The sequence below is a fragment of the Lissotriton vulgaris genome, chromosome 10, assembly GCF_964263255.1.
Source record: "Lissotriton vulgaris chromosome 10, aLisVul1.2, whole genome shotgun sequence".
Lineage (NCBI taxonomy): Eukaryota > Metazoa > Chordata > Amphibia > Caudata > Salamandridae > Lissotriton > Lissotriton vulgaris.
The window spans coordinates 637,468,169-637,494,803 of NC_141698.1; the positions used below are offsets into that span (position 1 = coordinate 637,468,169).

The 26,635-nt window shown below is 44.3% G+C and overlaps 1 protein-coding gene across 4 annotated transcripts in view; it reads left to right on the forward strand.

The window, feature by feature from the left end:
• DPP6 (dipeptidyl peptidase like 6) overlaps positions 1-26,635 on the forward strand; it is a 2,152,278-nt gene that overhangs the window by 932,076 nt on the left and 1,193,567 nt on the right. The window lies entirely within an intron of this gene.

Genomic DNA, 26,635 nt, shown 5'->3' on the forward strand with positions numbered 1-26,635 from the left:
TCTACAAATTTTGGAATCAACAATATTGTGACCTCCGTGCTTCATAGTACCTGATAAACAATAGATAGAACCAAGAACTTTACCCTGTATCTTACATACTCATACTGAGAACCATCGGTCACAGGCCCGGCTGGGTCGGAATTATCACCAGCTGAGCGACCTTTTGACTTTGACACAGCCATCTAGCCCTGAGGAATCGCGAGTGCGATGAAACACGTGTCGGCTGACTGTATACTTCATTAAAAGACTCCACGATTTACCCTTCTACTGGAGTATCTGTGAAAGACTTCTGTCGTTTTGTGTTCTATAATTGTTGTTGTATTGTTACTTAACAATCGATATACTGTGAATTGAGTGCATCGGCAACCCAGACATTCTTGTTAATTGAGACCTGCTATTCTTGTATATCAAGAAAACATTAGATTGACAGACTTGGGTTCTTACTTAGAGGTTAGTGAATGTGGCACATACGCGATAATGCCGTGGATGATCTGTCCGCAATATTTAGAGTGCACATAGCTTCTGTGCACTCTATATAAAGTGCATGGCACATTTATTGCTTTTTGGCAAATGTCACACGTCTGGAAAACTCTAAATAAGGCCTTTAGCCCCCAATGTTGCACCTGAACCCGAGACCCATAACCCAAGCTGAAAGTCATTGATATGATTTTGCAGGTTACAGTAGTCAGGAAAGCCAGAGTTCATGACTATGCAGTTGTTTTGCAATGCTACTGGTGAATATAAACAACAACAAAAGATTAATGCAGCCTCTTACTCAAGTAGGCCCTCCCTCTTAAATAAATATTAAATTTTTTGTGTTCTATACAGCGTGAACTCGACCCGAAGGTATCAGAGCACTTTACATGAGTGCTAGTTGTGTTACAGACAGACACTTTTATTTTGTTAAGCACGGGGAGATTAAGTGATTTGCCCAGAATCACAGGATGTTGAGCGTCCATGCCAAAACTGCAGATGTGTGCTAGCTACATTAGAGACACTGTAACTTCTCATCAGACTCTCACAAATTCACGAAGGACAGCTGTTAGTGCCAGAAGTCTCCTACAGTTCTATCTGTACAACAAACACATTGTTAATCATTTGGAACATCACTTTTTCTCTCCCTTTTTTTAGATCTGGGATTTGACTGTATAGCTGACAAATAGGCTTACTACTTACAATATACAATGCCCTGTACAAGATATATATATATATATATATATATATATATATATATATATATATATATATATATATATATATATATATATATATATATATATATATATATATATATATATATATATATATATATATATATATATATATATATATATATATATATATATATATATATATATATATATATATATATATATATATATATATATATATATATATATATATATATATATATATATTTATGCTATAGGTCCACCCTTTTCAACCAACATGGACTTCCTTAGACCAGCCTATTTCAGTCCAGAGGAGTATTCACCTGTCACCCACTGCTATTGGCTGTTTTGGTGGATTCTTCCACCTCCACTCCATTGGTTGGAATGTACCTCCTGCTAGGCCAGTTTAAACCTATAGCCCTCTCTTCCTGCTCCCTCCCTCCTGCGCGTCTCTTTGTAATGTTCTAACTCTGCATCCGATGTCACATTAGACATTATTGCTCTGCTATTGCTTGTTTTAAAGCCCTATCTGCCAGTTATGCTGGTTAGAAACAACATCAGTTTGCATAGAAACAGCTTTCAAGGTTTTAGTAAACACAGCTGTTACTGAATTAATCTGGGTCATTTGACTATAGTTACCCATGAGCCCTCGGCTGCTTTAAGACTGGAGCCCATGTCAATCAGCGACTATATCCTTTTACTAATACCAGCTGCTAGTGGCAGTCTGCTGTTGGTGTTCCAGTGGCTAATTTCTGCCCATTGTCCCTATTCTGACTAAAAAGGGCCTGTTGAGTGACGGGTGTCCAGGGTCAGATATCACCATTGTGAATCAAAACCTAGTTTCCAGCTGTAGTTGTGTACCATGCATTGTTTGTAGCCATGACAAAAGAAGCACTTGAAAATACCAAGAGTGGCAACTCTGATAAATTGTAGCATGTAGGCGACTCCACGGCATATAATTTGCTGTACAATTGACAAATGTTGTCAAGAATCTAGAAAGCGTATAACATCACTGTGCATCCAAGTTGCAAAAAACTGGCAAAAGTACTTTTGAGGATTTTCTTTCCTCTCTGACCGTACTTTGCCACATGTTTGGACTCCACAGACCTTCCCAGTAGAACATCTATTCGGCTGCAGGTATCCCTGCGTTCTAGATGCACTAGTTGGAAATGTATGTGGATTTTTTGGATGTTACTACATCCACAGGAAGGAATCATGAGCAAGTTGCAGTTCAGAAATCACTGCTGTGCAACTGCAGTTTTTTTTCTCCTCAGACATTAGGATCATTATGAAACAAGCATTTACAATGCAATGGTTTCGCCTTTGGAAAAGTTATAGCTATTGGCATTGTAAATGACAAAATTTGTATTTATGTGTCGGTTTTGAAAACAGATAAATCAAGCTAAAGGCCGGGCAGGGGGTGAGGCTCGTGCCCGTGGGGAGCCGCAGTGTCCGCCCCTCACGTGCCCCGCGCCGGCCCCAGCTTCTACGGCGCTGACGCTCCCAGAGTGCGCCGTGCCGCGAGCAGGCGCCACACCCAAACCCGCTGCTCATTGTGACGTATTACCTTTCGCACCTGAACCCCATGACTGCGAGGCCGAGCTCCACGGTGCGAGCCGGGGTTGGGTGAAATGCTCACCCCGGAAGTGGTAAATGGCGGGGCGCGTGTGTGCATGCCGGAATATGTGTGTACATGTTTGTATACTGTAGATGCTGTGGGCAGCAGATGTTGTTTCTGGGTCTGTTCATGCTTGGCACCCGCTGCAGCAGGTTGGGGAGTGTGGTTGTGCCCTGCCCAGGGCATCAGTAGTAACAAAACCCATGATATGGGAGTTTGAGTTTGAAAAGTCCAACAATTAAAGGTATGGGTGGGCCTGGGTCCCAAATGCCCATATCTGGGGTTTGTTACTAATGTTTAATTATCCAATCCCCATTCATGTTGGTATTTGTGGTTTTTCACTTATGTTGACCCATCGTCCTAAAAACTCTGAATAATCCCTAGGCGGACACGTGTACATACATACTTTACTCCCCCATTTCTGGTTACTATGGGGAAATCAGGCTTTGTCCGGTGGGCTGTGCTGACAGATCAACTGTGGGCTGCTTTTTAAAAAAAAAAAAATATGTTTTTGGCCTGTTTATGGCCAGGTGGAGCGGTGTTTACTGTACATTTCCCTGATAGTACCACAAAAGCAGGCACTCTACCATACCTTGCAAAATATCCATACAGAGCTTTAAACAAATTCAAAACTGGCCTTACCAGTAAATGTAGGATTTTTTTTAAGGTATCTGGTTTGCTAATGGGGGCCTCTTTTATTTCGGAGCCCGGGCACATTTTTCTTCCCCAGTCCGCCCCTGCCAGACACACTCCGGTCCCCCCCCAGCCCAGGGAGCGGAGGAGGCTGTGACAGGCCCTGGCTGTGCAGCAATGTCCGGGATCAATGGTGACCAATAACCGAGACAAAACAGGGGTCATGACACCTCTCTGCACGAACACGGGGTCAGAGGCAGAGGTCAGAGTTGATGAACACATCCTTCCACAGATCTAGGAAACATTGAGTGCGAGGGCGAGGCGACACCTTTCACTTAGAGCACAGAGAGAAACATGACATGAACCGGGATTCCAGGGGGCAGAAGCGCAAGCGAGTGTTTATGGCATTGAGATGCAAACCCCAACACAGGTACCCCCAGAAAACACATGACCCATGCACCAAACCAGATCCACAGCATCTTCTTCAGCACGTGTGCTAATGTTAAAATATAGCGCCTTAAAACACCAAAACTGGCCAAGGTTACTGCTCAGATTAATAGGCATGCATTGTTCTTTGTATGGTAATTGTCTTACCTGCTTATCTCAGCACGCTGGAGAAGTTGAGTAAAACTTGCATGTCTGCGTGTTCCATGGGCCGGCGTCAGTGCAACTGTACCTCGGTATCCGCTCTCTGGGTGGTCGCCGGTGTGGAGTGCGCCTTGGTGTGGTGGGCTCGTGCTGCCTGGCGCGTTTGTTCTTCCTCGAGTGCCGGGTTCCAGGGATGGGTTTCCCCGCGTAACCCTCACTCCGAGCAGCCCCCGGATCCGATCTTCCGGCGCTATCCTTCGTGCACGGGTCACCCCCAATATGCCTCAGTGTCTATGCGGGTCCCTCTAGGAATTGGATGAGAGCTGGTCGTCTCTCAGTGGGGTTAGTACCTGCTGCAGGTGTCCCTCAGTTGAGGGATGTCTGTCTCTCGGAGGGTGAGGGTACCAGGAGCTGCAAGTCCCCCAGAGGAGTGCTGTCCGTCTCTCGGCAGGTGAGGATGCCCTCCTGTCTCTCGGTGGGTGCGATAGCTGCTGCCCTCTCTCAGGGATTAGGATCCCTCGGTGGGTGCTGGTACCGGGCGCTGCAGTTCTCTCGGCGGGTGAGGGTCCCTGCCTGTCTCTCAGTGGGTGAGGGTACCGGATGCTGAAAGGATGCTCTTGGCCAGAGAGGGTCCCGCCTCTGCTGCCTGTGCTAAGGACACGGAGAGACAGATGGTGCATCTGAGAGTGAGGGAAGGTGGGACGGGCAGTCAGTCCGAAGGCTCGCCCTCTCCCCTCCTGCGCCCTCCGGCTCCTCCTTTCCTGCCATTGGCCGGAGACCAGCTCATCCTTGTGCCCCAGGGAGCCCGAGTCAGACCTCCCTACCATGGTACCTGCTGGAGACAGCACAGCTGGACGCGAGCACCCGCCCAGCCCCCTGCAAGGCTTTGCACACTCACTTTCACTAAACACAAACCCACAGCAGCACACGCTAATAGAAACGAAAACAGGCGCTGTGCACCCACACAGGCACTGAACCTCCCTATGTGCCAGAGGCCGGGTGTTCTACTTCAAGGGGTCCTAAGAAAGCGAGCTCTCTTGTTACAACAGCAGACACACAGGGCTGAACTCGCAACAAAGTACAGTGCACTGAGGCAGCCTCTCGCCACTGGGTGTGCTCTGCAGGTGCGAATCTTAACCGCTCCTTTCAGCTTTGTCAATGAATGTGTCGGGTTTGAATGGAGAATCACGTTGTAGGGGAATCGGGCAACTTGACTAAAATAGTGAATTTATGGAACGCGGACTTTGGGACTGCGTGTGTTAACAGCATTTCACCGCTAATGACGCGATAAGATCAGAAGCGCACACTAGCAAGCTACAGAAATCTGGCACTTTAACCTGGAGATTGGCGACTTGGGCTTTGCAGTCACTGGGCTCCCCAGCCCGCACTATACAATGCTGCAACGTCGCTTGCACGGGGGGGGGGGGGGTTCGACCAAACTTTACAGGCTTCAGTCAGGGCTCCCTCGAAGCACCGTCGGATGTGCAATAATAGTATTTTAACGTGGCACTTGGTCGACTTGAATAAAAATGTTACCTTGTCGGTGCATTTAACAACAAACAACTGTTACCGTGGACAGGAGTAGTGTATTTAAGGGTTCGTGGACTTGCCAAGGCCCCGCCCCATCTCAGCTGTTAATGGTATCCATCTAGGATCTAGGGCGCGCCCACCTCCGAGGGCAATAAAACTCCTGCCGCTTTATAAAACGCAGGGAAGAAAACAATTAGCAGCCATGGTAGGGAGCCGGGGGCTGAGCTGGGAGCCATAGAGCCTAGACACCGAGCACAGTGGGCGCAGAGTGCTTGGCGGCGGACCCCTGGGTAGGGTGACCGGAATTTTTAAGCAAAAAACCTGAACTTTTCACAAAAATAGAAGAACAGGTTGTTAGACCATACGTAAAATGCAGTTTTTAAACCCAGAAGATTCCCTATTAAATAACTTGCTTTCTCGAAACAATTGCTCACTATCTCTGTCGGAAAACTTTGCAGCGCCAGAAAAGGTTTGTATTCTTTGTGTAAAAAAAAACAAGTCCGGTCCCGGGCCGGCAGCCAATCACAGCGCGGCCAGGGGAATGACGTCACGGGGGTGTCCCGGCCGGCAGAATCGGGGGCGTGTTTTCGTGCTCTCCCCTTCCCATTGGCTGGAAGGTAAAATTCCAGCCAATGGGAAGAGGAGAGGGCGGTTCTTAAAAAAAGACACAGAAACGCCCCCGAATTGCGTTTTCACGGGGAAAGCGTGATTGACAGCCACTCTCTTCCAATGGCTAGCCTCCATTTATGGAGCTAGCCAATGGAAGAAGGGGCGGATTCAAGTCCCCCATAGTGTAAACGAAAGTTTTCGCCTGGGCGTAGCCCTGCTTCGCAGAGCTACGGCCAGGTCGAAACCTAAAAAACTCCTGCTTTACCTCCCAGAAAACGCAGATGTTTAATTCTCCACATGAGGGGGATTTAATGTAACCCTTTGCAGGAGCAAATATCTGACCATCTGCAGTGTGGAAAGGCATCTGAAAGAAATGTATGAATGTTTACAAACTGAGGTGATTGTGGGTGTTTAATAATGCCCATGCCTAATCATTCCTTGTTGCAGACACTTGCCATCCCCTGTGTAGGTTTTACACTTGAAAAAAATACAGATAGTCATGGTGTACATATATACATAGGTTTACACTTACTATGTATCTTTTTGTATATACCTGGCATGTGGAAATCCAGAGATTTTCAGATGTAAAGTCGAGTCTCTTGAGCACCACTGATAAGAGGAAAAAGGAGAGGGTGTGATTAATACAAGGTAGCAATATTAATAGAACAATTTAAACCAGTGGGTAACAATATCTAGAGAAATCAAAATTGTAATCTTCTGAATACTTCTGAATTGTAATCTTCTGAATATTGTCAGTTTGGCTTTTTCATCAGTCAAAGCCGGTAATATGCGTCTCTACTGGTTTCACCACTTAAAAATAGTTTTTGGGAAAATTGAAGCTAGTCAATATTTACAGCTGTTTAGGGAGAATAGCAGGGAACATAGACAACAAATCCAGCATCACTAGAGGTGATGTTTGTATTTTTTCCCTTTTAGGTGAAGGCCTTTTCTGGCAACAATTAAGGCTTCTTCCACACTGTCTGAAGGGCAGTTTACTAACTCCTTGCCTCATGTTACTTCATAAAAATCCGCCGTCTGACTGAGAACTACTTTGTACATTACCTTGGCTAGGAAAGACATTTTTGAAAATTGGCCTATGCCTAGCTAGATCAGCTGGAGTCTAGATTGCGTTTGAAGAAGGGAATTCTTTTAGGGTGGTTTTCATCAGGAGTAAGCACTAGCTTCTAAGACAAGATAGCACACTTGCCTAATTCTTTCGGTTTCGTGGCAAATGCAGAATTCCGTTTTTCTGGGTCTGTTCACATATCCTCTCCATTGACTCTCAGAGTGTCGTTTATTACTCTTAATTTTGCTGACATGCATCATATGTCGCGACTAAACACTTAATTGATTTAACATTTTCAGCAGAGTTTCAGTTTTGCTTGCATTTCTCCCTTCCTTGTGTTTTGTCTGCTTTGCAAAATCTATCTACTTCTGTGTGGTTCCTTGCACCTTTTTACTGTTGAATTTTTTACATTTTACAATTGTCACTTGAGTACCAATTGATATAGTATTTATTTTATTTTCTATTAAAACAGTCACGATAGACAGAGGACTGGGATGTTAGCTTAAAAACTTATATCCAGTTCCACTATGTACATGTGGTAAGAGACAGTACTTTTACCTAACATCATATTAGTGTTAATCTATTTAATAGACTGGTTGGATCATTATTAAAGCCCACTTTTAAATCATTTTAACATTGAATTTACTGAACATTTCCATGTATTTAATAATTGTTTTTTACGTTATCAAATATAAGGAAGAGGAGAAACTATTCTAGAATTACATTTTTTCAACAGAAGCAGTCATTGGGCAGCAAAGGTAGAAACAATTCAAGCTAAACCAGCATCTTCTGAAGAGATGGGATCATATTTTGAGGGCAAACTGGATATTTGGTAATGGAATTTTCAAAGAGCGTGAGCACAGATAAAATGAAAGGAAGGCTCTTTCAAATGGTCAGGTTTGTGAAGGTGAATGTTGTGTTCCACCCCTGGCTAGCTCAAGGGAAGCGGTAGAGCGGAGCGGCGACGATCAATGCGTGGTGGAACAGAAGGGCAGACAGAAGTAAACAAGCTCCATAAGGTAGAGAAGTCCTCTGAGGATTGTTTCATCATGCCTGGGCTGCCTTCAAGAACTTTGTATTCTGCTCCTTTGTTGTATTATCGGATGAATGTCTACATTATTCAGGTGTTTTCAGCATCTATACATTGCTGATCCTCGTTGTTACAAGTATTCTCCACATTTGAACTGCCTATGTCTAAACATTGTAGGAACTAATAGTTTAAAATAAAAACACAAACAGTGCGACTTGCTGTAGTATCACAGCTATGTTCTCTTTTTTTTAAAATATTTGGAAAGTGGTCAGGGACACAGATATTGTCAGTTCATTTTGTGTAATCAGTGGCGGCTCCTTCGCTAAGGCTGAGGACCGTTGCCCCACTGCTTCCAAGCAGTGCAAGAAGAGAAAACATAAATAGATAACTTTCAGGTATTATCATTTTATGTGTGTGCTGCTTTGCGGACCAGCGGGTGGGCGGGGCTGCCCTGCTCTCTGAGCAGGGCAGGGGAGAAGTGGTTGTCTACTCCTAAGTGCACAATGACTGTTTGGTTGGCCTTCTCTGAGCACCCAAACCAGTCATGCCTACCTTTCCCGTTCTCCATACAAACTCCATTACAGCCTGCATGGAGAACATGCCCAGGCCCCATTCCCTGGTTGAGTGTCAAACCAGAACACTCAAAACCAATTACAACACTGCATATCAGCGTTGTGATTGGTCAGTTGGACCTGGCTGTGCTTCCTGATTCCTGAGGCATGGGGCAGTGACGCGGGACCCGGCGGGAAGGGAAGTAAAAAAAAATGTGTTTTGTGAATCCTGGCACGACCCACCCCTTGCAACCCCTCCAATGCATGCACAACCCCCCTCTGTGACTACCCACCCTAAATTTAATAGATACTTGATTGTAATGTAACAGCAGGGCTTAACCCTTAAATTACGTTTTTTGGGCAAAATGTATGACCTACTTTCTGTTGCTCTTGCATCACGCGACGTGATGCAAGAGCGACGCAAACCTTAAGTCATATTTTCGAAGCTATGCAAAACCACTTTGCCAAATCTGGAGTAACGCAATGCAGCACAAAGTGCTGTGTTGCATCATTCTGCACAAGGATGGCATTCCATGGGCATTGCGTCAGTGTTCCCACGCAGCTCCCATTGTTTTTGACACATTTTCAGATATACCAAACCTGGTAAACCTGAGAATGCGCCAAAAAGATACGTGAGTAAAAACAATACTGCCTAGAACGCAGGCACCCTTGCACCTTGGTGTAAGGGTGCCTGCGTTGGATCTAGGCTGCCAGAACGGTGCCAGCGCAGGGGAAAAGAACAGGAATGGGGCATATTGGACGTATTGGTGTGGCTCACTGGTTAGAGGCGGCAGACCCGGAAGCAGTAGTCGGCCCTGGACCAGGGTTCAATTCCCGACGCGGCAGGGTCGTGGACCAGGGTCAGCGGACTCGATAATTCTCGCCTCAGTGCCTACTCTAACGAGGGGTCCCACTCGGCAACTCTGGGCATTAGCTTGCCTAATCTCCACAACGGCCCCTTCAACGCCGGGGATGCCTGGCTCCACCTTGGGGACTCCCAGTAGGGACCATCCCACAGGGAAAGCCAGGACGGGTCCCCCAGCGGTATACCGCACCAGGATACTCCGGTAGTAATTGTGCGCGTTACAAGACAGCATATAACATAACATTGTTAAATATGTCACATTCCTGCCCTTTCCTTGTGACGCAGGACAGCGCAGCAAAGTGACTTGCTGCACTGTTCTGTGCTACTAGACTCATGAATATGCCCCTGAGAATCACACCAACAAACACAATGGCCAAAATTTACAAACCTGTCATACAACAAGTGTAGCTCCCAGCTTTGCTGCGCAGCATTGCTTGACAGAAAGAGAGCAAGAAAGGGCCATATCTACAAAGATATGTCACTTGTGTACCAGCAGCTACCGAGTGCCACTAACACACCTTTGCACCAGACTGCAAAGGTGTGTGCATGAGCCTAGAATACGTTTTATACTAGAAGGGACCCTTCCAGATGCTATGATTAAACTAATTTAAAAACTTTTTTCCACATCCGATGCGTGCTGTGCAGTGCAGCCCACATTCAAAGTGGGAAATGTTAGAAGACATTAAAACATATCTCATTTTCAACGCCTGCTTTTAAGCTGTGTTAATTTTTGGCCACAACCCTGTCTACCAATCTTAGTAGATAGGGATTTGCATCAAAAACCATGAGTGGTTGCATGCAAATGCCTATGTACTACCCATGGAAAACCCCCTTGATGATGAGTAACACAAAGCATTTCTTTGCGCTGGTTTGCGTTACCTTTTTCTACAAACCAATGCAAATACCTATATCTCCAAAAAGATTTTGCACCAAGTCTGTGTTAAAAAAAAGTAGCACAAACCTGATGCAAAATCTTTGTAAATTTGGTCATATATATCCTATTCTCTCTCACCTCACCCCCCCTCTGCCTCCAGTTGTTTAAATAAAGCAAATATCCAGCTTGCAATCACCTTGACCCATCAGTGGAATCCTATTTGGAATCTTACTTCACAGGTATGTTTTCACCCTGCTCTAGAGACACCTCTCATTGCTTAGTAGGTAAGATCTCTGATGCTCAATCTGAAGGGTAAATGCTCAAGCCCTGTTGTCACCTGATCATGCATCTGCTTGAAGGCATGTTTGTTCACAAGGTGTATCAAGGATACTCTCCAATAACTAAAAGGCAATAGTTTTCTTGTTGCAAAAATATAACAACACTTTATGGTAAAGAGGGAAGAGTTAGTTTGCAGTCAGTTCTGGTCAATTCCACTTTAGGTTTGTACATTATAGGTATCTTTTCACCTAGCACTAGTGTGGTGTAATGGTTATAGTCCCTGACCCTCACCCAGACGGTCAAAGGTCTAAGGTCCACATCCACCATGCACCTGTCACTTTGGAGATACAGGGAAGGTTGGGACCTGATACAAAGGATGTTTCTATCGCGCCCAATCGTTATCCTGGATTTAGTTGTTTGACACACTGTAAAATGAGTCTGTAACCATATGGAATGTGATGTAGTTTTGAAATCCCAATACATAACGTTTTTTTTTAAAGTCAAAGGTCCACAACTTGAATGCTCCTGTTGTGCCTTGATCTTTGCATGCCAGTTGATAAAACTAAGCCTTCCGTACATTTACACCACACTGTAAAGATTCTTCGACGTCTGGATAGGGTACATTTTACCCTATTGAATAGCAGATATTTTCCTGGTTTCCCACGTTTATATAATGCCCGTGGCATTATATAAACATGGGAAACCAGGAAAATACCACTCATCCATAGAATCCATACTATGCAAATTGTAGCATGTCTTTAACAGAGACTCCTAGACTTCTTGCATTTCTTCCAGGGTTTACCTTAACTTATTTAAACTACTAGACACCAATGCCTTTCTGTTGCCAATCAAGCAGTTCATATAATCTGTTCTCATTATTAAACCCTTGGGCGCGGCCGCGATTCTGCGCCTGTGCAGCGTTTTTTTAAGTGGGCGGGTTTATGACGGCCCCCAGCCATCATCAGCACACGCCCACCGTAGTGCATGGCGGCTGGGGGCCGTCATCAGCATCGAAGGGGTTAAAGATGAATCCTGTGATCTGTTCTAATTAATAAAGTAAACAAATATTATAGGTTCAGGAAACACTTTCAGAAGAGATTTGGCTCAGAGCACTCACCATGGCTTCACCAGGATAAAATGAATAAATGATGGAAACCTGGTGAGGCAGAGTAAAGACAAAGGGCACACCCCTGAAGCAAGGACACAACATGTTCTAAGCCATGTTGTGATATCTGTGATTCCCTTTAAATAATAAGCAACGTGGAAGTTCATTTACTTTCAGAGATCAGCATTGATAATTCAAGCAGGCTGAGCCACTCACACATTTCTGTGGCCTTAGTCTTACTAATCTTACACAACTGGACAGTCTCATTGAAAACCAAATTTAAATGCTCCCACAATTCTTTGTATGTTCTAACAGCCTATTCATTAGTGAAATTACACATGCGTAACTACATAAGTGGGAGGTCTGCCCCCTTCCAGGTCTACCTATGTGCCTGCTTCCATTCACTTAGAGAAAAACAAGCTTTCAACTGGAGCAGAACTCTGCCACTCTTAATGTTCCCTTCATTTTGTTCCTCTGCGTTCAGTGATAACGGTGCTCTGTGCACTGCAGCCAACGCTACGCGCGACAATGGCAGGCAATGACTGACTAATGAAGTATGTCAAGCATGTGAGCTATGAATATTAATGCCGTTTGCTATGCCAAAGATTTGATTGGACGCTTGGGAAACCACCAATTAACTCTTGGGTGACACGTTGCCAGATGGAGGCGAGTGGACACAATGGCGCCGAGTTGAGAAGAGTACTTATGGAGAAAGGATGGTGAATGCGAGTACTAGAGCGTATTTTTGAGAAGAATACTTCAGAGGGAGTAGTATACTTTATAACAAGCATTGGCATAGCCAATAGGTCTCGCCTTTGGGACCTCAAAAGTATTTAATTCTGCAGCACAATATCCTTGGTGCAACATGAACTGTTGCATCGCTAAACACGTATAATGTCCTAAAGGTGAGAGCTATTGGCTATGCCAATGCTTGTTTATGATTGTCTTTGCACTTTTTTATACTCGTATGGGTGTCTGTATATTTGTTTTTGGATACGCAACCCTGTACCAACTCTTTTTTCTATTTTAATAGGTATCTTTTGTCATCCACATTGAATTATTGTATAAATACTGATCTGCAATTCTGCTAATATATATATTATATATACACCAGCTTCTCAACTGGCAACAGTTCAGTCCAGGGCGGGCCTCATTTTACAAATACATGTTATGGTTTTGTTGTCTGTGATAAAACCCATCACACAGACCTAAAGAAGCAGGGAGGCAGGCGCAGCAGAGAGACAGACGTTCCACTACTTACAGCCCTGCCTGGCTATGCCAAGAGAGAACGAGTTGCTACTTGAGGTTTCGCAAGACCAAATGTCACTATCTTGTTGGATCAGCTCAGTCATTTAAAAACATTAATTAGCCTTTTTGTGGGGAGTGTTACCAGGTAACTGGAGTCAGCATCTTATGCAGAGACCAACTGTGAGGCGTTAGCTACACATGTGCAATTGGCCCAGATGAAGCTCGCCAAACAAGTTTAGCGAGTCATGTTGCATGTTTCACAGCTTTGAGCTCCTTAAACAGTGCCTTGGTTTGTTTCAGTTCTCAGCTGGGCTCTCGATGCCCAGTATGTCCTTGATTGACTTCCACGTCACAGTCCTGCACAGAGTAAACACGGGTACAAGGAAAGCCCTGGATGCTTTCCACTTTGGTAGAATCAATGAGCGAGCTATGAAAGAAGCAATTGGTATAAACACCGGACCCCATTTTCCAATAGAAGAACACTGGCTCTCTTCAAAGAACCCGACAAGTGACACAAGCTTCTGTGTCTACATTAACCTGGAGAGCGAGACTGAGAGCGGAGAAGACCTTTTTACAAAATTTCCCCAACATGTGGCAGGTTTAAAAATATGGAGCCAGCCCCCCATCCCTGCTGCTGACATTGAAAGCAGCGACTCTCAACGTTCTTTTGATGTACGTGACCCGGTAATATAAAACGCTTTATTTCATGCTTGTGGTTTTGTCATGTTGCTGTTAAAGGCCACAAGGTGGCAGCACATCCCTAGTTCTGAATGAGGAAAGCCACACACAGTGTTCCCCTTGTGTTAACGAGCCGGAGCACCATCTGTTTGAAAGTTCATCGCAAACAGATGGTTTGAAAGCTCGTTCTCGCAAGGAAATCGCCAAACCTGTACGCGTTGGCATTGAAAGCAATGCAATGCATGGACGTTTTTGGCAGAAAAGCCTAATCGATTTCAAGAGGTCTCCTCCTATGCAGAGCATGCGCTGCGTAGGCAAGACCTAAAGAGTACCCGATGGAAAGGATTTGAAGGTTTCTGAGGTGGGGGTGGAAGGTACCCTAGGGATGTAGAAAATATCTGCATGCTGTGCAAAATACCTGAAAGGTGTGGTGGAGAAAATGCTAAGAATGGAGCGTATTCTATCATGATGGACAAGGGAGTGTACCTGGAGAGGAATGGATGAGAGATAGCACTCAGCCGAAATGGGAGGAAGAGTACCTGAGGGAAATAGAGGAGAGAGTGTTATGGGATGGGACGGACAGAAAATACCCGAGTGAGGATGGAGAATAAACCATCTGAGGGGGGACTTAGAAGACAATAGGTGAAAATAATAAAGGTGAGAAGACAAAGGGGAATGTAAAGGTGATTGAAAGGTCTACATAAGTCAAGGAAGTAGTTAACATTTTATTTTACCTTTCATAACAGCAGAGTATATATTTTTTAATTGGCATGTGTATAGCGCATAGTCTACCGTATTATGGTGTCATAGTAAAAACTGGGTATTTCTGTAGCTAAAAAAGTTCTACATAAGAGTCAAGGGACTAGTTAGGATATCATTTTAAATTAAATACCAGCACAGTATCGTTATTGTTGATTAGCACTTGTATAGTGCAGTCTGCCTCAGTACGACATCATGGTAAAAATTTTATATTTCTATAAATAACCTTAAACTTAGCAGAAATTGCTTTTTAACTTGCTATAAAGTGTCACTCAGGTGTCACCTATAATAGCAGCAAAAGTTAAACATGAATTCACTGCCAACAAAGGTGAAAGGAGCGACTTTAACACAGTGGTGCAGGTGGCAGAGTTGAAAGCTGCCTGATCCTAAGACGAGTTTACCCCATAAAGCAGAGTAAACGAGCCTTTAAAGCCAAAAGTTTGGGCAGAAGGTTAAGTGACAACCTAACTAGAGTGAATAGACCACTCAACCTCTGCGCACTGTTGCTGCTGGTGGATAGATCACACCAGATTCATTGTAACATTTTCATACATTCTAATCATTTTTCAGAATCACTAACTCATTAATATGTGACTCTTAATCAATTTAACTCAAAAATATGATTTTTAATCATCAATTCATTTATATCAATCTCAGAAATATATTGAAAACAAATAATAACATTTCACAATTTCAACATAATCTTTCTTGTCAATATACAGTTGATGTAGCCCGATGCATTTCGAGTCCTTTTTGGACTCTTCCTCAGGAGCAACAGAACCAAAGATACGACCTTCCTCAGCTCTCTAGTTTGGAAACCGCCGCGTTTCCGTCTTAATAACAATACCGACCACAGCCACGAGGTTGCTAATCAACTCCTCCGTATACTCCACTCGATTCGATGTTCCCATCGAACATCGAATCGAGTGGAGTATACTGAGGAGTTGATTAGCAACCTCGTGGCGGTGGTCGGTATTGTTATTAAGACGGAAACGCGGCGGTTTCCAAACTAGAGAGCTGAGGAAGGTCGTATCTTTGGTTCTGTTGCTCCTGAGGAAGAGTCCAAAAAGGACTCGAAATGCATCGGGCTACATCAACTGTATATTGCCAAGAAAGATTATGTTGAAATTTTGAAATGTTATTATTTGTTTTCAATATATTTCTGAGATTGATATAAATGAATTGATGATTAAAAATCATATTTTGAGTTAAATTGATTAAGAGTCACATGTTAATGAGTTAGTGATTCTGAAAAAGGATTAGAATGTATGAAAATGTTACAATGAATCTGGTGTGATCTATCCACCAGCAGCAACAGTGCGCAGAGGTTGAGTGGTCTATTCACTCTAGTTAGGTTGTTACGTTACAGGCACGGTGTGTGGACAAACGTGCCACCTCCGCAGCACGCATGTGTTAGAAAGAGTAAAAAGAAGAAATAATTTCAAAAAAGAGGAGTGCTACCCACATTGAATTTCACAGAAGGTTAAGTGACCAGATTTTCAAAAACACAAAATGGGCGATGCCTCTCAAATTCTGATTCTTCTTTAGTTGATGAGAGAGCAGATCAAAGCCACTTTCACCTACAGAGCCCATGTGCTAGTATGACAAAGTGAAGGATTGTAAAGATACATTATCCAGGTTGAAGGTTCCAAACTCAGGCCCGTTGTGTAAGTTCACACTCTAGGAATTGGGAATTCTTCATTTACAAAGCATCTTAAGTTAGAGTGTCAGAAGGTTGTGCGGTCACTTTCAGCTATAGGGGAACAACACAAGGTGAGGCTCGCGAGGACATTGAGAGCTGGTGGTCCTACTGACCTCCTGCTCACAGATGGTAATGTTTTCAGATTGCTTAGGTATGCTTTTCTTTTTTTGCACCCTTCCTATGTGTGACATTTTCAATGCCTTAGGTATGACACATTATCTTAACCAGAACAAAGCAGTTAGGTGCATTTATTGAGGTCAGTTGCTCGAGAAGCCATTTACAATAGCTGTGGCAGTCCTAAAGTGCCTATTCGAAGTATAACATTGATAGTGTTCAGATTATGACTCCAGTCTTTGCGAACTCATGGCTTGATTTAGAGTTTGGTAGTTACTCCGTCACAAACATGACGATGATCCCATTCACATTATCACAATAGCATTATATCCAGTGGCGTTTGTAATAAGGCAGATGTGATATCCGTCCCCGTTGTGGTGGGTTGACTCGTCCATAGACCTCTAAATGAGACTCTCGGTCCACACAGCCTACGATACATTGATGATCCCAAGGCCTATCAGAACTAATGGACTTCATGATCTCGCTTTGATGTATCACAGGCAGGCAGAGTAGCATCAGTGCTGCATCTTAGTGGGAGAGGTGTGGCGCAGCGGCCAGAGTGGCTGCCTCCGGAGCTTGAGGCCCACTATTCGATCGCTGGTGGCGGCTCAACTCAGCATCATGTGACTCTGGGCAGTAGCCCACTTAATACCCCCCCCCTTACCCCCCCCCCCCCCGCACGACGATCCCCCCAGCTCCTGGATAACCTTAGGGGTGATAATTCACACTTTAAAAATCTGGAATTTATGTACCTTCCCCTGTGGACTCCCCTGCTCAGACATCCACACCTATGGAGGGAAGATTAGGAGCCTTCCTCCAGGAGGTGAGGGAGGACACATTCAAGTGAATATTTATCATCTAATGTGACTATTGCATAGAACTGGAGAAACATCCACCAAGACTGGCAATAAAGCATACATGGGGCTCATGGGGGGCGGAGCCGAGCCGGGCGGTCGTGTTCCATCTCGGCTCCCGGCTCCGGCGCTGCTCGGGAGCCTGGTTTGGCGGTTCCCCAGTGGCCCGGGGGCTGGTTTCGGCACCCACAGGAAGCGGAAGGTGCAGGACACCTGCGGGGCTGCTCCGATCGCCCCTGGCGCCGCGGTAGCTGGATCTGGAGGAGACGCGAGGAGAGGACGGCCGCGGGCAAAATGGCGGCTGGAGCGCCGATGACCTCAACTCTCTATGGGAGGTACGCTGACGGGCTGACGGGCGAAATCTGAGGAACGCAGGGGCTGCCTCTATTGAAGATAGTCACCGGGGGCCTCTGTAGCGGCAAGACACCGGGAGTGGCCACGGCTAGAATCTGCCCTCCCCCGCCTGCCTGACCCTAAAATGGCGGCCCGGTGTGACTCCCAGCTAACGATCGGCGCCTTTGCTTGCTTTGCTTGACCATCTGGCCCTAGTGCTTGCTGCCTCTCCCAGGGGCGACTCCGCAGGCTCTCTCTGTGGCTCTTGCCTGCGGGGGTGAGCCCCCTTCAGGGATCCCTGGCGGTGACCCTCGCTTGCATCTGCCTCTGCGATCTGCCGGACGTTTGATCTGCCACCCGACGACAACTACCCGGAAGGTAGGATCGCTGGCTGCTCGCTGATTCCTAGCGGAGCCTCCCGCTAACATAGTGCTGCAGAGGCTCCCCCTCGCACCACCCTCCTTGCAACTCGCCTGGACCTTGGATGGCGGCCGCCAGTGACCGCAGAGCGAGGATGGCCACCACTGCTCTTAACATGTCTGGGCAGCGCCCCATGGCCAACGCGTGACTGCACCAACACCCCCACCACCCTGCGCACTCTCGCGCCCACAGAGTCGGATGACCGCAGGCTCTCCAGGATGGCGACGCACCTGCGGCTGGCTTCTAACTTCGTCCCCCACCTGGGCTTCCACCTTCTCTCCTGGACTTCTTTCTTCATCTCCCCCCTGGGTTCCCACCTTCCCTCCGGGACTGCTCGACTTGAGTGCTACCCTGAATGACACTTTGCTGCTGTTCTTCGGACAGTTCTCGCTGGACTCTAGCCCTCCCTCCATACCTTGCATCCCACCCACCATTCCTCTATGCTGTGATTGCATCTTTGACCTATTGCAACAATGCTAAGCTTTGGTCTTCGCTGAAGTCCCTACACCATATACCACCCCTATGCGTCTATTAGAGTTTAACCAGTCATATCCCTTCCTATGTGTATTCCTATGCGAGTTTTATTTAGTTGACTCTTATCGGTAGTGTGTGCCGTGGACCTTTATACTCTCTACCACTCCTATGTGACCCTAGAGTATTTCCAGTCATATCCCTCCTGTGTAGATTGAAGATAACTCTAATGACTAGGATCCTATGTGAATTGTAGATTGTATCCAAGTGTATCCCCTCCCTGTGTTTAGAGATTTAGCTTTTACGACTAGTTGCCTGGGTGACTGTCGGAGTATAGCCAGGTGTATACCTTCCCTCGTGTGAAGAGATACCCTATTCACTAGAACTATCCAAGTGTTTCCCCTCCCTGTGTCTAGAGATATAGCTTTAACGACTAGTTGCCTGTGTGACTGTCGGAGTAAAGCCAGGTGTATACCTTCCCTCGTGTGAAGAGATACCCTATTCACCAGAACTATCCAAGTGTATCCCCTTCCTGTGTCTAGAGATATAGCTTTAACGACTAGTTGCCTGTGTGACTGTCGGAGTAAAGCCAGGTGTATACCTTCCCTCGTGTGAAGAGATACCCTATTCACCAGAACTATCCAAGTGTATCCCCTTCCTGTGTCTAGAGATATAGCTTTAACGACTAGTTGCCTGTGTGACTGTCGGAGTAGAGCCAGGTGTATACCTTCCCTCGTGTGAAGAGATACCCTATTCATTAGAACAAAAAGGAATGTGTTCTTTATGTATTTGTAACTGATCACATGTAGAATGCTTGATAACATGTAACGGAACTGGTGCTATGTAAAGCGCTCTGATAACCTAATCGGTTCAAGTTCGCGCTATATAAAACTCTAAAAATAAATAAATAAATAAATAAAATACCTAGCATCTTCTCTTTCTGCCACCGCCTTCCTCCGAGAGCAGTCCCACTGCTGTCTGTATCCTGTCGTGAGTTTTAATTTGAATGCTGCTCCTTATCTTTGGCTGGGCTAATCACGCCTGCCGTTGGTCAGGTCGCTTCGAAGACCAACAAAAGAAAGGCTGGCATCCGTAGAGCAATAGCGGGCATGAAAGAGTTAAAAAGAGAATAACTATTACAGTGGAGCTGCAGAGTAAACGGCCCTGCCTGCCTGCCTGTGTGTCTCTTTGCAATGAGAGGGCAGAGCCTGCAGCGACGCTCATTTACTCCCAGTAACCTCAGTGGAATCCTATAATTAAACAAATGGAAAAGGGCATATTTATTCTCAGAGAGCTCTTGGCAATTGCACAGACAATTTTAAATAACACATTATGTAATACGATTGTGCAGACCCATGTGTGTACTTTAGAGAAGGGCACTTCAAGAGTTATCACGCCTTCAGGAACAATCTAGAATTCATTTAGTGCCTGTGGATAGCTGATTTGTTCAGGAGAAAACAGTGGCAGGGCCGGACTGGTCATTTTTCCACCTGGCATTTCCCCTGGGGGCTGGGTTCATTTAATTTTAAAAGCCCGGGGACGCGCTTGTGCCTCTGTCACTTGCCCCACCTCTCAGAGCTTAACTGCGGCCCACACAGCAGCGTCTTCAGGTGAAGAACCAGAGCGAGGAGGGGGGAGTTTAGAGAGATCAGGGAGGGAGAAGAGAGACAGAAAATGGATAGGGTGGCAAGAATAGAGATTAAACGAAGGGAGGAAGGGATCTGGGGCTCAGTGCCGTCTTAACGCATGGGCACAATGGGCAGTCGCTCAGGGACCCCACAAGCATAGGGGCCCCATGCTGACCAGAATTTAACACAAATTTTCTGTTAAACATTTTTACTCCTGTGAGTGGTTGTGTAGGCAGGGCCCAGTGCACTGCTTTTCCCCGGGGGCATATAATGTGGTTAAGACGGCCCTGCTGGGGCTGGTTGGAGCATTTTTCCCAGGCCTGCTTCTGTTAAAACCTTCGACTCCGATTATCTGCTCCCTGATTCTAGTGGAAGAGCTGACTGTGTGTGCCGGAGTCGAGCATCTCTCACACTGATGTCCTCATGTAATTTCCTTGGAAGCTCGGTGGATCACGAAGAGGCCTGTCTTGCCCGTGCTCCTGCTAATCAGTGGCATGCGGCCTCTCTTTGACCGCTCCCAGTTGTGTAACAAGTTGAGCTCTGAGTGTCCTTCTTTCACTGTCCGGTGTCTAATGTAGATCATGGTAAATGTAAATTGATACTTGTATAGCGCACTACTCACCCGCAAGGGTCTCAAGGCGCTTGTACGCATCCGTTGTGGAACCCATCCTGGCTTTCCCTGTGAGGCGTCCACTCCTGGGCACCCCCAAGGTGGAGCCCAGGCATCCTTAGCGTTGTGGGGGCCGTTGTGGAGATTAAGCAAGCTATTGCCCAGAGTTGCAGAGTGGGACTCCATGATTGGAATAGGCACCGAGGCGAGAATTATCAGGTCCGTGGAATTTTTGAACACAAGACCCGCCGAGGCGGGGAATTGAACCCTGGTCCCGGGCTAGACGTCTGCATCAGGGTCACCCGCTCTAACCATTGAGCCACACTTCTCCATAGAGGGAACCATTTGGGGTTTTGAGGATGTCTATATAACACAAGTTTACATTCAATAAGTCTAAATGGAAAACATTTATATAGTCAGTGGTTATGCTTAATAATAGCATGGACCCAATCATCTTGATGCTCTAGTGGACACAACTGATCTAAAGATTGTCCTGCTCTGAAGCTTATAAACATTGCTAACAAACATGACTATGATCATTACAATACACAAATAACCCATCACAATCAATCGTTGAGCATGAGTCATTTCCACAAGCCTATTATAGGGAAAGTCGTAAAGCACACCATCAATTTAACTCAACAATTGGTTTCATCCACATTTAATATTTATTCAGATCCCTTCACTTTGCTAGCCAGTGGGCTGTGGGATTAAATAATGCATTTTCTTTCATCTCGGTTCCCAAATATAGAAATAATCAGTTTAAAGATTTACTGACATACTTTGTTGCACAGATTATGGTATATCTAATTTATGAGCGAGGAGGAGGAACAGGAATGACTTTGTTATTCAATGAAGCGGAAGCAGTTAATTTAAACATGCGCATGACTCCTTGGAGTAATGTTTCTCTGCGCACTAACAAGATTCATCCATTTTGGGCCACTGCAATTGGAAAAGGAGGTAGTGAATCTTTGTCTGCATACAAATCCTGAATTGAGTAACTGCCTTGGGCGGATTGGGTACTATAAACATCTTCAAGCTCTTGCAAGTGAAAGACTGCCATTAAAGGCCCTTGTACCTAGAATAACGCTCTTTTGTCTTCCGGGTACATTATGCTCTGGTTACAGAGTTCTGGCGCCTAATGCATTGAGACTCTGCCAATGAAGAAGTCATTTTTGGATTTTTTGCATTGCATGCTCTGAGTTGTCAATGAGTTGCCATTTTGCACACTTGCTCAAAATGGATTCTTCTTATCCAACACTAATAACAGTTCAGAAATCCGATAAAAGGCGTACATTCATTTATTCATGGTGACATTATTAATATTATTCTATCATTATCCATGTCACGAACAGTTGCGATATAACTAGTTTTTATCATTTTAAATAACAGCTGCTACTATGTAACTAATAATACCTAAGAAGGATGAAAGGCTAAGGCAGCCCTGTCATGATTCAAACAAATACCTTTGGGTTACACAAACGCCTCAACTGTGAGCCTTAGACACTCTAACCTTTGTGACGTGGTGTTTGAATGTATAAGGTTCTGAATTGTTGTAGAGACGTAATATACACTTCTGTTTTGCTAAAAGTAATTTTTTAATTTACTATTATCATGAAAATTATCACGAAGTTTCCATTCTTCCAATTAATAGTAAAATGTCAATATGTTTCACGGAAGAATTCCCATATTACAAGATTCGAAAATACAGAATAAGAGAGTCACTCTATTTATAACAAAATAACATTGCTTTTAAAGTTGGGTGAGAATCGCACAGTGGTGAAGAAATCAACCTTGGCCAAAACTCTACCATGATGCACATTCAGGAGTTTGTTTACCGTTCACTGCACACTAAATGACCTTTACCCACTTAGTTGTATACGAGGTTTGCATTTAGAGAATATTAAACGGAAATGAAGCATTTTCGAAGAATTCCAACTTTTTGAACATGCCTAAAAAACTGCTGGGCGCTCATTTTAATGGAGAGAAGGTTATTCAGGTCATCTGCTCCTAATATGAGGGAAATATTTGAAAAGCTGTATAATATTTGCCGTACATTATTCTGATGACAGATTATATAACTGTTTTGGGTTAATTTTAGTTGATTTTCTAGTTTTAATGTGTTAACTCTGAATTGTTCACCAACAGAGTGTTTACCTTAATTCTAAGTACCAAAATTATCAAAGATTAAAAAAAACAAAAAAAAAACGAACAGTGAAAGTGTCAGAAAATTAGGTGTGTAGGAGAGAAAATGACAAACCGAATTTTTTTTCATAAGAGACTCCGCATAAAGGGAGCAGCAAAAAGTTTTTGTCAGCTTTGCATAACTTTATTTATTTTTTATTTATTTTGACGGTTTTGTATAGCACAAACAAGACCCTTGCGGGTATCAGAGCGCTTTACAGGGCAAATATATTGACATAAAACATATAAAACATATAAGTACATTGAATTAGGTGAATACTGTAGTGGTAAATATTAGAGAACAGCACATATTTACAGGATTGTATAATAAGGTTCAGGTGAGAACAGAACATATTTACAGTAGTGTATGAAAAGGTTCAGGTGAATTTTGCCAAGAGAACCGATTTCACTTCTTTTTTTAAAAAAAGCTAAGGACTTTGCTGGTGGAATTATAATTTCATACTCCCAGAATTGTGACTGGATTATTAAATTCCTGACCAATTTCCATCTTCTGGTTTTTACCATATTTGTGTAATGCTAGGTGTTGATACACCGAACCCCTGTACGGAGATGAATAATCTAGTTGATGCGAGGTGAACTGGATTTTAGTCACTCCATGGTACTGAGTCTGCCATATTAGATGTAAGGGATGGTTTTCTAAACTCCCTTCAGAGCAATCAACACATTGATGTAAATCATTTGTTTTACTGGCAGTATTTGACATTGTGTAATATTGAATTTATTCAAGATATATCAGGATAAACCATGCCAGTCTTGCAGTGATTTAGAGAGTTATAGATTCTCCTCACTATCGCGAAAAAAATAAGCTGGGATATGTTTAATTACATACTTCTACTATCTCCTATGGGATTGATGAATGCTCTTCCCTGTCTCCGGGCCCCTTTTTAATGATTCTCTTAAATCACAGGTTGACTTCATCATAGAGCATGGGGTGAACTACCCCAGGTGGTTGGCATATAGCTGAACTTGAAATGATGAGATGGGATAGGAAAGGACACAAGCCTCCCTGTGAAGATCACATCCTTCTTGACCTAACAAGATAAACACTTCATAGAAGCAAAACAGATTTGTATTTCCCATTGTGCCATCTTTTAATAAAGCCATGAATTCTATTGGCATAGGCTTCCTCAAAACCCGTAATCTTACTAATTAAAATTCTGAGGTTCAATAACCTAGCAGGTAGACGAAGTGGTGCAAGACATGTAGGACATTTTGTTAACTGCCTTCTTTTTTAATCAATAAAATATATCCTTCAAAGCTGTTCTGCAATTAAGGATACCTTGTAGTAATGGGATGTATACTTGCCTTCCTGTGATGTGACTTAAGGACAATGCATTTGGTTTTGAAGCGACAGCAGATCAGGGACATTCCAAGCTTGGACAGGAAGCAGACATTGTTGTTCTTTGTATTCCTGTGGGGGGTGATGGTAGGCGCATTGGATGCCATATTATATGGGCTTTAATCATTTACACACTGTCTTTGTCCATATAACAAGTCCTGTAGTACGCTGATGACACTCAGCTAGTTGTCTCCTTAAATCAGGCGGAGCCCCTTCCCACCAACCTTTGCAGCTGCCTGGAGGCGGTTGCGAAATGGATGGACTCGTCCCATCTGAAGTTGAATGGGGGGAAAACTGAGCTGATGTTACTAGGGAAAAAAGCCACATTTAATAATTCCACACTGTGGCCTTCCTGCATGGGGTCTGGGCCCATTCCATAGACCGAGATAAAAAGCCTTGGTTTCTGGCTGGATACGGAGTTGTCTTTTAAAATCCAGGCAAGAAAAACATTGGCTACTTGCTTTGGCTTGCTGAAGACAATTCGTAAAATCCTCCCTCAGCTACCCGAAGCAGCCAAAAGAACCATAGTCCAGTCCCTTATTCTATCTAGGCTGGACTACGGAAATGCGCTCTACCTAGGATCCCCTGCTTCGGTTACCCGGCAACTCCAGGTTGCCCAGAACTCCGCAGCTAGGCTACTTATGGGTACCAGCCACCGTACATCAGCCGCACCCTCGCTGAGTACCTTGCATTGGCTTCCAATAAGGGAGCGAGTTCACTTCAAAACCCTTTGTCTGGTCCACAAAACACTGTATGGGAAGGGTCCCCCCATCCTAAATGACATGATCAAGCCATATAAACCACCCAGGAACCTTCGCTCAAACCAGCAAAACCTTTTAATAATTCCCAGGATCAACAGTGCCCGCACAGGGGGCCGCCTCTTTTCGCAAAATGCGGCTAAGTTATGGAATGCTCTTCCCCCACCTCTACGTCAAGAGCCTAACTTGCTCGCATTTCGCAAAAAGTTAAAAACTGTACTGTTCCCCAAGATCTAGACGAGTTAGGCCTCTGCACTTTTTGTAATCTATTTCCCTCTGGTTAGTCCTAAGCGCTGGGATGCTTCCGAGTAGCCATGCGCTATAGAAGAACCTTTACAATTACAATTACAATTACTTAGATTCAACATTGGTTGAAGCCCTCTGCTGAGGGCATTACTATTATAAGGGTTACTTGTAAAATGAACACGAAGCCACTGCGAATATTTACGCCTTGGCATCTTAATTGAAAAAAGGATTGCTTGGTGCTGATTCATTCTTAGAAACGACTTTAATTAACACATTAAATACAATTTCAGTCATTACCATAATGTCAATGACTTCTGCTACGTAAGTGAAACAGTGCGAAAAGACTACATGCTGGTTTTCACAGGGAAGAACATTAACAGCAGGGAGAAGATAGATGATATGTTTCGGAACACGTTACTTGTGATATTCCATGTAGCTCCATGTCTATGAAAGTTGGAGCCATGCCAGTTTTTCAGGATATCCTCATGAGAGACATTTGCATACAACAAATCAAAATAGCAATCATTTATATAGCCAGTGGTTGGTCTTATAATCTGGCTTGGATCCAGACCTCTTCAACAAACCATGGGCATGCCTGATTCATAGTGCCCTACCTCATTCCTGTGGCAACAACTATCAAGGAATATGAAAATGAAGTAGCAACAGGAAGCTTTATATTTAGAAATCACATAGATCAATCGTATAGAATTTAAGAGGAGGTGAGAAAGTTACAAATATATGAGTTGTGAAAAAAAGATTGATCAGCCAGGAAGGCTTTGCAGCAAGAAAGGCAGGGAACACATAAGATTGTATTGTTGAGAAGATGGATCCAAGATATTGACCTGTTTATCATTATCACTTGCGGATAGAAGTAAGCAAGCCACTTAAAGCTCGAGCCAAGCTCGAGCCTGAAGCCTGGTACAGCTTGAGGTCCTTTTTGAACCTTGAGCCCAAAACAAGCCAAGCTTTCACAGGAGGCGATGTGGTCTGGTGGCTACAATTGCCAATCGTGTACACTTGAGAACTGTGTTCAAATCTCTCCCTCGGCCTAGCAACTTGTGAATTCTGCTGAAATCAGAAAGTGTAAGGTAGTCTGCGTCTATTATGAATCACTCTAATGTCCTGGGGCAAGATTTGCTCTATGTATATGGGAAACAAACTTTACTAAGAAGCCCGAACCACACATGCGACTTTACCACGGAGACTTCTACAATTATTATGCCTTTACCATGAAAATGTACGTATTTCACAGGCAAGTATAAAGCCGCACGTAGGTAGTTACAGTTAGGATCAAATTTCCATAGGTAAAGTGTTTTTTGTGCTAATAACTTTGGCCCTGTTTTACCAATC